Below are 13,030 nucleotides of genomic sequence, written 5' to 3'. Positions count from 1 at the left end.
AACAAAAAGGAATGAACAATGAAAGCCAGAAAACAAAATAAAAAAAATAACAAAAAAATTGTACTTTCAAAAACATAAAGTAGGGTTCCTAATTGTCCATCCCTTTCAGAAAGACACACAAATTCATCACTCAGTTACCCCTTCAAATGAACAACCAACAACGACAACAACAACAGAAAAGATATGAACAACAAAAACCAAATTCAAAATTTTGCTGACTACAAAACACATGAAATTTTTCTTCCAGATTTTTCAGAACAGATAAACTCACCCAAACAACCCTTCAAATGAACAATCAACAACAACAACAACCAACGAACAACAAAAATAAAACAAAATTCAATATTTTTCATACTCACAAGCATAGGAATTAAGGTTCTTAATTCTCCACAGCAGCGCTGATACCGTTAGCACACATGAACACTGAGAATCACGAACATTGCAATTTCCACAAACCCCAATGGCGGTTCCTGTTACCAACAAAAAATAAAAACTCGGAAAAAAGAAAATAGTACAAAACCAAACACAGAATCACAATCCATAATTTAATATTTATTTTTCTCTGATTTTTGTTTAGTATCAGGTGGTATCAGAAGAGATTAAAAGAACAAACAAAAACCAAAATCAAAATCAGAAGAGAGAAAAGGCACATTGATGATCATAACAACGAGGTACCTGAAAGTGGCGCCAAAAAACTCAGAAGCTGAAACGGCGACCGGAAAATGAAGCGAATGAGGAATTTGAGCTGATAAAGGTGGTTGCTTTAGGTTATGATGTTGGGTTTGGGAATTTGAGAGAATTTGGCTCCGATCAAAAGAGAGTTTGAGAGCTTACTCTGTGCGGTGCATGGTTTCGCCAAAAACGACGAAAGGTTTTATAATGTTTTCTCATCACATTGATGCTACACAAATTTCTTATGTAAAACCAATCATCATAAATATGCTATTAAATGGAGACTTTAATTATTCTGTTATTCTCTATAATTTTTTCGAATTTTTAATTAGATTTTTTTATTTTTTTTAATTAAATTTTTATATTATATTAAATTTTATAATTAAGTTTTTATCATAAAAAAAGTTAAAATTAATAAAATATTTTATTTAATTATATAAAACATTCAATTAAGTATCAGACATATTTATTTTATTTAAAAAAATATTTTATTAATTTTAACATTTTTATCATAACAGGAGCTTAATTATAAAATCTAATACGGCATAAGAACTCAATAATATATATATAAAGGCCTAATTAAAAATTCAGTAAAATTATAAAGACGGATAGAATAATTAAACTTAAATAAATGTTTGGTTAATCTATTCTTTCGGTACTTTTATCAAATTTATAAACAAATTTTTATATATATATTTTTAATTAAATTTTTATATTATTTTAGTTTTATAATTAAATTATTTTAATATTAAAAACGTTAAAATTGATTGAATATTCTTCTCAAAAAATATATAATTGTGAATACTTTTAATTTGTAGAGAAATATGTTTTGAATTCTAATATTTTTTATATTGACAATGATCTAATTACAAAACTAAAAATAGTATAAAGATTCAATTTAAAAAAATAAATAAGAATTCAATTATAAATTTAGTAAAACTACAAAGACCAACAAATTAAGTAAACCTCAAATAAATGATTTAATTTGGTGTTAGCATAAATGTATTAAATAAATTTTTAAGGTTATTATTGGTAGAAATTTTAAAGGTAAAATATTATTTTTGTCTTTAACAATTTGGATCAAATTTTAATTTGGTTTATAATATTTCAAACGTCTTATTTCTATCTCAAAAAATTTTAAACATGTTCAATATTATTTTATAGTTAAACTTGACACTAATAATTAACAGAATAAGTGATGTGAATATTAATAATGTTACTAGTTAAGTCATATCTCCTTTAATGTGTTAGAAAAATATAACTAAAATTTTCTTGTAACATTTCTCCTCAATTTTTCTTTTTATATAAAATTCTAAATTCTAACAATTAATCATCAACACTTCAAAATCAAAAGAATTTTTTTATATTAGTTATTATTAGTGGATTGATTTTACTTATATACTGAAATCAAATGCTATTGGTTCTTTAATATGCAAATTGTTTGTGTTAAATTTAATGATGAGACAATATTGAACTTACTTAAAACTATTTTGGAATTGAAATAGAACGTTTGAAAGTTTTTGAGACTGAAATATCATCACGTTTGAAATATTAGAGACCAAATTAATATTTGGCCTAAATATATTATTATTTATATCTCTTTCTTTTATCTATATGAAATCATCTTTAAAGATAAAGATATCAATTCTTTTTTTAAGGTTATTCTATAAAAAAAACTTAAATATTTTTTAAAGCCAAAATAATAGTATATTCTTTATACTTCCTTTTTAAATAATCATCTATAAAAATGAATTTAATTAGGTGACAACATAAAATTAAATATTTTAACTTATGTTATCAAAACAAAATTCAATAAATAACAACGGCAGTAATAATGGTAATGCGTCCTCATTTATATGTTTGTCTACCAAGTAATAAGTCAGTAAGATATTATTTCATTATTTATTAAATACATTATGAAACAAATATTGTATCTATTTTAATGTAAAGAATTTTACATGATCATACATTTAAATTTATGTATTTAGATAATTTTTCAAACAATAAATTTAAAAAATTAATTATTTTTGTCGATATGTCAATATATAATTAATTATCTCCTGTACAATTTTTTTACACTAACAATGTGAATACATACACACATATTCTAAAATAATTTAATATCATCATTATTATTAAATAGTAGTATATATATATACTATACCATTTAATAATGTTGATGATATTAAATTATTTTAGAAGATGTATTATAATAACTAAGGGTAATATCATTATGGCCTAACCAAAAGTGTAGCAGAGTTATCATTTTTCATTCGAAGAACTTGGTCAGTTATCATATGGATATTTTTGTTAATTTTATCCTTTTGTAAACTAATTATTAGTGATAAAAAAGAAATATTTGAAAATTGTGTGTGCAACTCTTCTGAGTATTATTATTATTATTATTATTATTATTATTATTATTATTCTTGTGTTCAAACGAAGCCTTGTGTGTGAAACGTTGTGTTTGTGAAACGGTGCTTCAATGAAGTAACTAACTCGTATAAAGACAAAAAAAATATTATTTATGGGCCGGGGTATGCTAAAGAAAATGCATTCCTATTTAAAAAAAAAAAAAACACTATTTAGTATAGATCCATACATTTTAATTTCTTAACCAATTTATGGTGATGACCTCAATTTTGTTTTTTCTTAAATGCAGATATATATGATTAATGTTTCCTTAAATAAATCATTGGATTATGAAAGTTCTATTACCAAGTATGATTAGGATCACAAATCAATATCCGACCAAAATTGGAGGCTATGATTTACAGTATCCAACTCTTAAGACTATGCCATCTTACAAAGATACTATTATTAAATTATAAGAAATTTTTGGACAGTCATTTTTAGTTATTATTTGGTCAGTATAAATATTAATATTATTTTTAATAAATAAATTTTATTAATTTATATATAAATTCTAAAAAATATGATGTAAATTATATTAATTTATATGTATAAAATTTTAATAAATTATATATTTTTATGTGTAAATTATGATTGATTAAATATTAATAAAAAATAATAATATTTATTGATTATGTAATATTGTTATTAAATTAATTCAGGTTATTATTTAAACTTATAATAAAGTTTGAGAATAACTGAATAAGTGGTTATATTTGCTCCTAAAATACTTATTAAATATAATGTATTCTAAGAATATTAAGTCTTTTATTCCTCACTATATTTGAAGGATATTATTTCAAGGTATCCCTTCAAAATGTATTTTAAAAAGTAATAAAATATAACACGTTTCATAGCATAAATGTTTATTAGATTCACAAATAATAATGACAAGAAAGATAATGACCAAAATAAATTTCTTTCTTTTTTTTTAGTTTCAAATAATAAAGATTATTATTGCTAATAAATTATAGTTCAAATGGTATAATCTCTTCATACTTATTTAGAAGTGGCGAGTTCGAATCTCAATCCTATCTTTAGTTAAAAAAAAAAAAAAACCAACAAACATTACTTGATTATTACATACTATTCAAGTTTTAGGTTGTATTTAAAAACCATTGCAAAATAATAATAAGAACATATATAAACTTATTTAAAATAAAATAAATATAACAACATATAAAATATCTCTATTTTATGGCATAAGGGATTTTTACGTAAATAAATTATTTAAAAATTAATATTATACGATTATTCTAAATTAATTTTATTTATTTATTTGTTTTTTTTATGTAATTCATAATAGGATAAAATATTTTATCATTTATACGTAAATTGTATTATCATGATTTAGTGGTAGAAATTCAGGTGAAGTCGATTTCACGTGAAGTTGATATTTAAAAGTTGTTAGTTGATTTGACTGATATAACTAAATTTTTATTTAACGGCTTTCGGTTATTAACTTCACATAAAGTCGACTTCACCTGAGTTTTCACCCGATTTATTAGGGTTTTGAGTTTAAAGTGATAAATTTTTACATCCTATCATGATTTAATGAGTTGAATGCAACATATTGCCAAATCAATGTACCCTACAACAATTTAGCATAAGGCACCGTAAGAATAAAATACATTTGTTATGTTTAATCAAATATCACTCTTTCAAAAAGTCTAACTATGTGAATAAAAAATTTATTTGGAAAGACACCATATTTTACTGATATTTCTTTACTAATTATAACATTATTATCGTCATAATAAATTAATGTAATCTACTAATGTCTACTAAATTCGATTAGATCACACATGGTATATAAATAACAACATTACACTATAAATTTAGACAATCAACATGGCCAATCAAATTAGATTATTATAGAGCTTTTGTAAAGAGTTTAATTTTGATACATTGATAGTGTAAAGTATTTTATATAATTGTACAATTACATTTATTTTTTTAGATGATCATTCATGTAGTCAATGTAAAAGATAATTATTTTTACTCTGTCAGTCCCTATAGTTTTACTGAATTTTCAATTAGGTCTATATACTTTTTTCTTTTCGATTGAGTCCCTATACCATATTAGATTCTGTATTAGCTTCTGCAATTTTTACAAACCCCAATGGCAACTCCTATTACAATAAAAATTCAAAATTTGAAAAAAATAATACAAAACCAAACATAGAATCACAATCCATAGATTAATTTTTTTTTAATATCAGATAGTATCAGAACAGTTTAAAAGTCTATAGATTATTATTTTTTTTAATATCATATAGTATCAGAACAGATTAAAAGAACAAACAAAAACCAAAATCAAAATCATAAAAGAGAAAAGGCACATTGATCATCATAACAACGAGGTACCTGAAAGTGGCGCCAAAAAACTTAAAAGATGAAATGGCGACCGGAAAATGAAGCGAACGAGGAATTTGAGCTAAGAAAGGTGGTTGCTTTAGGTTATGATGTTGGGTTTGGAAATTTGAGAGAATTTGGCTCCGATCAAAAGAGAGTTTCAGAGTCTTACTCTGCGTGGTGTATGGTTTCGCCAAAAATAACAAAGGTTTTTGTTCATACCTGGCCCAAAAGCATCAGCCAGGTCCAAAAACATACCAAGGCCCAAGTGATATTTACCATATAACCGACCTCCTGAGAGGTTGGACAAGAACGCTATAAGTTGATAACTCTCCCCTAAAAGGAGTTGTAACTAACTCCTAATATCTCTCACCCACTTCTAGAAGAGAGATCTCAAAAACCCGAGAGAAAGATAGAAGAAGTCCAAATCAGGAAAGAAGTCAAAAAAAATACCAACGTAAGAGACAATATGAGAACGGATCTGAAGAAGAATCTCCTGAAACTCCTACAAGAAAACTCTGACCTTTTTGCTTGGAAGGCATCTCATATGCTTGGAATAGACCCTGAGCTCATGACGCATAAGCTGACGGTCTATCCCAGATCTCGACCTATCCAGCAACGGCGTCGTAAGCGCGAACCAGAACGAGCTCAAGTTCTTGAAAAATAAGTTCAAGCCCTACTCGAAGTCAGATTAATCAGGGCGGTCAAATATCCGACATGATTGGCAAATGTGGTACTGGTAAAGAAGCAGAATGGGAAATGGAGGATGTGCGTCGATTATACCAACCTAAACAAAGCTTGTCCAAAGGACCCATATCCCCTGGCCAACATTGATGCTTTGGTGGTTTCTTCTTCAGGATACCAGTACCTATCATTCATGGATGTCTACTCGGGATACAATCAAATTCCGATGAACAAGCCGAACCAGGAGAAGACGTTGTTCATCACGCCCAGAGCGAACTACTGCTACGTGGTCATGCCTTTTGAATTAAAAAATGTGGGCGCTACATATCAAATGTTGATGAACAACATGTTGGTAAAGACCAAAGATGAGATCAATACCTTGTCCGATCTCTCGCAAGTCTTTAACACAATAAGGAGGCTTGGAATGCGACTAAATCCCACCAAATGCATATTTGCAGTAGAAGCCAAAAAATTCTTAGGATTTATGCTTACACAAAGGGGAATTGAGGCTAACCCCGACAAGTATAGAGAAATCTCAGAAATGAAGAGTCCGACTTGCTTAAAAGAAGTCCAATAGCTGAACGACCGACTTGTCGCCTTGTCCAAATTTTTGGCAGGATCATCTTTGAGATCCTTGCCACTCTTTTCACTACTTAAAAAAGGATGCCAATTTGACTGAACCTCTGAATGCAAATAGGCCTTTCAAGAATTTAAAAAATTCTTAAGTGAACCACCCATCCTCACCCAGCCACAAGTGGGAGAAGAACCGGTGTTGTAACTATCTGTCGCTGAGAAGACAGTAGCGTCGGCATTGATACGAGAAGATGAGGTTGGTCAGCATCCCATTTATTTGACTAGCAAAGTCTTACAAGGGTTAGAGTTAAGGTATCAAGAAATAGAAAAAGTTGCATATGCCTTAATCGTGGCATATAGGAGACTCCGACCTTATTTTCAGGCACACGCCATAAGGGTTCGGACAAATCAACCTATGAAGTAGATACTCCAAAAGACCGACATAGCAGGTCAAATGGTGCAATGGGACATAGAGCTATCTGAGTTTGACCTGAGATACGAAATTCGGGCAACCATCAAAGTTCAGTGCCTTACCAACTTTGTCGCAGAGTATACAGGAGATCAGATTGAGACCTCCACGACCTGGGAACTCTATGTAGATGGATCTTCCAATAAGGCCGGAAGTGAAGTAGGCATAATACTAGTCAGTAAAAAAGGAACTCAAATAGAAGTTTCTTTGAAATTTGAGTTTTCCGCCTCTAACAACCAGGCCGAGTATAAAGCCCTGATCGCAGGACTAAAACTTGCCAAAGAAGTAGGAGCAACCAACATAGTAATATTCAGTGACTCCTAGATAGTAACTTTACAAATAAATGGAGAATACCAAGCGAAAGATCCTAATATAAAGAGATACTTAGAGAAAACTCTTGAGCACCTGCAACAATTTAGTGACACCGAAGTCCGACATATAACTCGAAAATTCAATAGCCGAGCAGATGCCCTTTCCAAACTGGCGAGTACCAAACCTGAGAAAAACAACAGAAGTCTGATACAAGAAACCCTCAAAGAGCCCTCTGTTATCAAGTCAGATAGTAAGTCAGACGTTCTACCTGTTTTCAGCTTAAACCTCGAATGGATGACTCCCTTTATCGAATACTTAAAATTTGGCATCCTTTCCGATGAACCAAAGGAAGCCAGAAAAATTCAGAGGGAAGTTCAAAACTACACCTTGGTACAAAACGTCCTCTACAGAAGGGGAGTATCTGCACCTTTACTGAAATATGTCCCGACTGGTAGAATCGAAGAAGTTTTGGAGGAAGTATACAATGGCATCTGTAGAAATCACCTCGGCCAAAGTAAATATATACATATACGTATATATAACTAAAAAGAGTAACCCTAATTATAAGACAAAATACCTGTTTTTTCAAGTCAACCTCTAAGAGGGGCAAAATATAAAATACAAGGGTGGAGAATCTATATACATATATACAAAGCATAATACTAAATATAGTAATCCCAGAATAACCAACTTCGCTTGCAGAGGGAATTCCAGATGCTCATCGAAATACATCTCGACTTGCATCTGAAAAATTACAATATCATATATAGGATGAGAACCGGGAGTTCTCAGTATGGTTAATGTGCCCACATATATAATAAATAAGTTTCTAAGAAAGTCATAGACAATTCTAAAACGCCGACACTCAGAGTATAAACTTAAAGGTAATAAATTGTAAATCATAAGTAGAGTAGGTGATCTAAGATTCTAACTCTTAGATAATTTTTTAATTAATAAATTTAAAAAATTAGTTATTTTTGTCCATATGTCAATATATAATAATTGTCTCTCTAAAATTCCTTTACATTAACAATGTGAATATATATATATTACCATTTAATAATGTTGAATGATATTAAATTATTTTAGAAGATGTATTATAATAATTAACTAAGGGTAATATCGTTATGGCCTAACTAAAAGTGTAGCAGAGTTATCATTTTTCATTCGAAGAACTTGGTCAGTTATCATATGGATATTTTTGTTAATTTTATCCTTTTGTAAACTAATTATTAGTGATAAAAAATAAATATTTGAAAATTGTGTGTGCAACTCTTCTGAGTATTATTATTATTATTCTTGTGTTCAAACGAAGCCTTGCGTGTGAAACGTTGTGTTTGTGAAACGGTGCTTCAATGAAGTAACTAACTCGTATAAAAACAAAAAAAATATATATATATATATTTATATTATTTATGGGTATGCTAAAGAAAATGCATTCCTATTTAAAAAAAAAAACTATTTAGTACAGATCCAAACATTTTAATTTCTTAACCAATTTATGGTGATGACCTCAATTTTGTTTTTTCTTAAATGCAGATGTATATGATTAATGTTTCCTTAAGTAAATCATTGGATTATGAGAGTTCTATTACCAAGTATGATTAGGATCACAAATCAATATCCGACCGAAATTGGTGGCTATGATTTACAGTATCCAACTCTTAAAGACTATGCCATCTTACAAAGATACTATTATTACTGTGATAAGAATGGGACGTGGATGTCCATTTTCATATAGAACTCACATTCTCAAAGAAGGAATAATAATTAATGAATGTTAAAATTGATCCTCCTCATATATGTATAAATAGAGGCATTTGCCTCCGAAAAAAAAAAGCAAAAAATAAGAAATTTATTCTTTTCTTATGTTGCAATCAAATACTCTTCTCCTTATATTTCTACTACAATTCTTTTTCTTCTTTTATAAGTATTTTAAATTCTATTTTCTATTATTCTTTACATATAATATTAATAGCAATATTAATCATCTTTATTATATTGAGATAATAACAATAAACAAATGCAATTCTCTTTCTCTTTATTTTTAATACTTCTTTCTATCTTTGTATATATATACACAATACAACATATAATATTATTATATATATATATATATATATATATAATATATATATATATATATATATATATTATTGAACTAATTATATTAATAACAGAGTCTTCTATTTATACATCTTTATTTTATATTTAATATATCTTTTATTTATTTTACAACAATTATTAAATTATAATAAATTCTTGGGACAGTAATTTTTAGTTATTATTTGGTCAGTATAAATATTAAAATTATTTTTAATAAATAAATTTTATTAATTTATATATAAATTCTAAAAAATATGATGTAAATTGTATTAATTTATGTGTATAAAATTTTAATAAATTATATATTTTTTATATGTAAATTATTATTGATTAAATATTAATAAAAAATAATAATATTTACTGATTATGTAACATTGTTATTAAATTAATTCACGTTATTATTTAAACTTATAATAAAGTTTGAGAATAACGGAATAAGTGGTTATATTTGCTCCTAAAATACTTATTAAATATAAGGTGCATTTTATGGTGTAGAAATGAAATTCTTTTTATATGTGTAGAAGAACATGTGTCAATGCATTAGTAGTTTACACTGATAGCTCTTGGATGGGAAGAATTAATAGACGTTTTTTATTAGAATTTATACTAAATCAATTCAAATAATAAAAGGGCGGGATTCGAACCCCCAATATTTGCTTAAGCAAACTAGTGAGCTAACCACTGGACCAAGTTTATTAATTAATTAGTTAAAATCACATATTTCTTCTGTTATTTTGAAACTGCCCATCTTTTTTATTATTTGAAACTGCTTATCTTTCTTATTATTTGAAATATTTTATTTTTAAGAGTTTGATTTAATTTAAATTATTAATATTTTCTATTATTTTTAAAAATTATATTTTTATATTTACAAATACACATATCTCGTTTACACTATAAACGAGATAATTTTTTATGTATCTTGTTTACAGTAAGAAGATATATGAAAATTGAAAAAAATGCACATATCTCGATACAGGTAAAATGATCTCGTTTACGGTATAAACAAGATAAGAGATGCTAATGTATTTTTCTAATAATTTTTAAAATTATTTATTTCAGAAAATAAAATATTTATTTAATTTATTCAAATAAAAAATTCCCACATATTATTTGATCTATTATTAATAAATATGTGTATCACTAATCAAATTAGAATTAAGTTCATTAGATGAAAAAAATAAAAAAAATAAAAATAATATGTGGAAAATTTTTATTAAATCCTAGAGAAAGTAACTAAGGAGTGTAATGTTTTTTCAACTCTAAAGCGTAAATATTAAATTATAAATTTTAAAATTTAATTGTTAAATACTAAATTCTAAATTTTAAACTCTGAATTATATATAAACCTTAAATCCTAAATTTTAAATCGTCAAATCTAAATTCAAAACTTTAATTATTTTTAATTTTAAACATTAATATCTTAGACTTAATTTTAATGGACTTTTACAAATTAAAAATCTTATTGGCTTATTCATACAAATTAAAATCTCATTCTCATTATCAACAAGATTTTATCATTTTAGTGTTAAAATTAGTTGTAGTAAAATTAATTTCTTTTATCTGTATAATTATTTTTTTACAATAACATCTTGGATTTAGACTTCAATGCATTTTTACAAATTAAAAATTTTATTAACTTATTTATACAAATTAAAATTCCATTCTCATTATTATTTATTATTCTCATTATCAACTAGATTTTACAATTTTAATATTAGAATTAATTATAAAAACATATTTTTATTTATATAATTATTTATTTTATAATTTTAATTCAAAAATTTCTAAAGTATTTTATAATATTTATTTAATTTACATAGTTATTTATTTATTATCATATTAGTAATAAATTTATGAATAATTATGTTTATAAATTTTATTTAATATAAATATTATTTATATAATTTTTATGTTACAAAATTTTTTCCCTTCTCCAAAATTTTTTCAAGTACTCTCAGCTAATGAATTTCACATGAAAATAATTACACGTGAGTATTTATTTTATTTCAAATTTTATTAAATATATATTAAAATCAGTTACTAATATAAAATAAATATTAAAATATAAAATACATATTAAAAATAAATTAAATAATATATATTTACATATAAATACATTACAACTAATTTTATTGTACTTATATATAATATTTTTGGTATTATTTTGAGGTGATTAATCTTCATGCGAAGAATAACAATTAAGTTATAAACATGTGTAATATTATTTTTGGTAGTTGATTATTAATACTAAATAGTTTAATTAATTAAATATGTTAAATTATCTAATAATTATTAGTAATTATTTTTATATAAAAATATTTTTATATAAATAATCACCTTATTTATATTGAAAATTATATTTGTACTACTCTTTGGTATACTATTAAGTATACTTTTTTTTATACACAAAAGACAAACTTTTCACCTTTATTTTTTTTCTATAACTTTACTTAGTGTGTAATTTTAATGTATTAAATTCAAAAGCTTTAAATTAAAAATACAAGGTAGTATACATAAGAAAATAGTATATATATATATATATATATATATATATATATATATATATATAACATTTAACAACTAATTATAATCTAAAAATAAGAAATCAAAATTCTACTTCCATTTTTTATAATGCCATTCTAATTCACGTATAAATTTGTTATATTGTATGTTTGTAAAAATTATGAAGAAAGAAATCGTATTTCAAAATAACAGTTACAAACTTACAATATCTATTCCTTCTAAAAATAAGTTTATATTGTGATCATCTCAATTTAAGAGTGACAAATAAAATAAGAATTATAAAAAAATTTATGATAAATATATAAAGTGTTTAATTTTCATGCATAATTAGATTTGTGTATTAGAAGAAGATTTCTTAAGCCATAGTTTTAAATACTAGTTACTTTTCTTTCTCAATTTCGCTAATGCGAAATTATATTTTAACATAATGCACAAAAATGTATGTAGTTTCCTTTCCTATAACATAAACTAAGAAATATGAAATTTTTTATTTAAATAAAAAACCTAACTCTTCCATTAATGCTTTATTTTGACTTTTAGAGACACCAAAATCCTCATGACTTATATTAGAATTCTTCACGTAGGACAAGATAGTCACAGTATCCATTAACTCATCCTATTTCCAGGGCAAAAGTAAACAACGAGTTTGATGACATATGAATATTAAATTCAAACTTTAATGCTATTAATATAATAAATACGGATGTATACAAATTTAGAAAGGAGAACATATATCAAATCATTACTACAAAAATAATTTTTAACGATCATTTATTTATTTTTAGTGGTAATAAAAATAGTTGTTAATATGTTTATCGTAAATTGAATTTTAATTGGCTTATACTTTATCGTTAAAAAGTTTTAGCAATAGCTACATAATTTTTAGTAAATTTTTTTTAATAAATATAAAAAATATATAAT

Source organism: Arachis stenosperma, chromosome 8, assembly GCF_014773155.1.
Source record: "Arachis stenosperma cultivar V10309 chromosome 8, arast.V10309.gnm1.PFL2, whole genome shotgun sequence".
Lineage (NCBI taxonomy): Eukaryota > Viridiplantae > Streptophyta > Magnoliopsida > Fabales > Fabaceae > Arachis > Arachis stenosperma.
Note: the sequence above shows the minus strand (reverse complement) of the source record.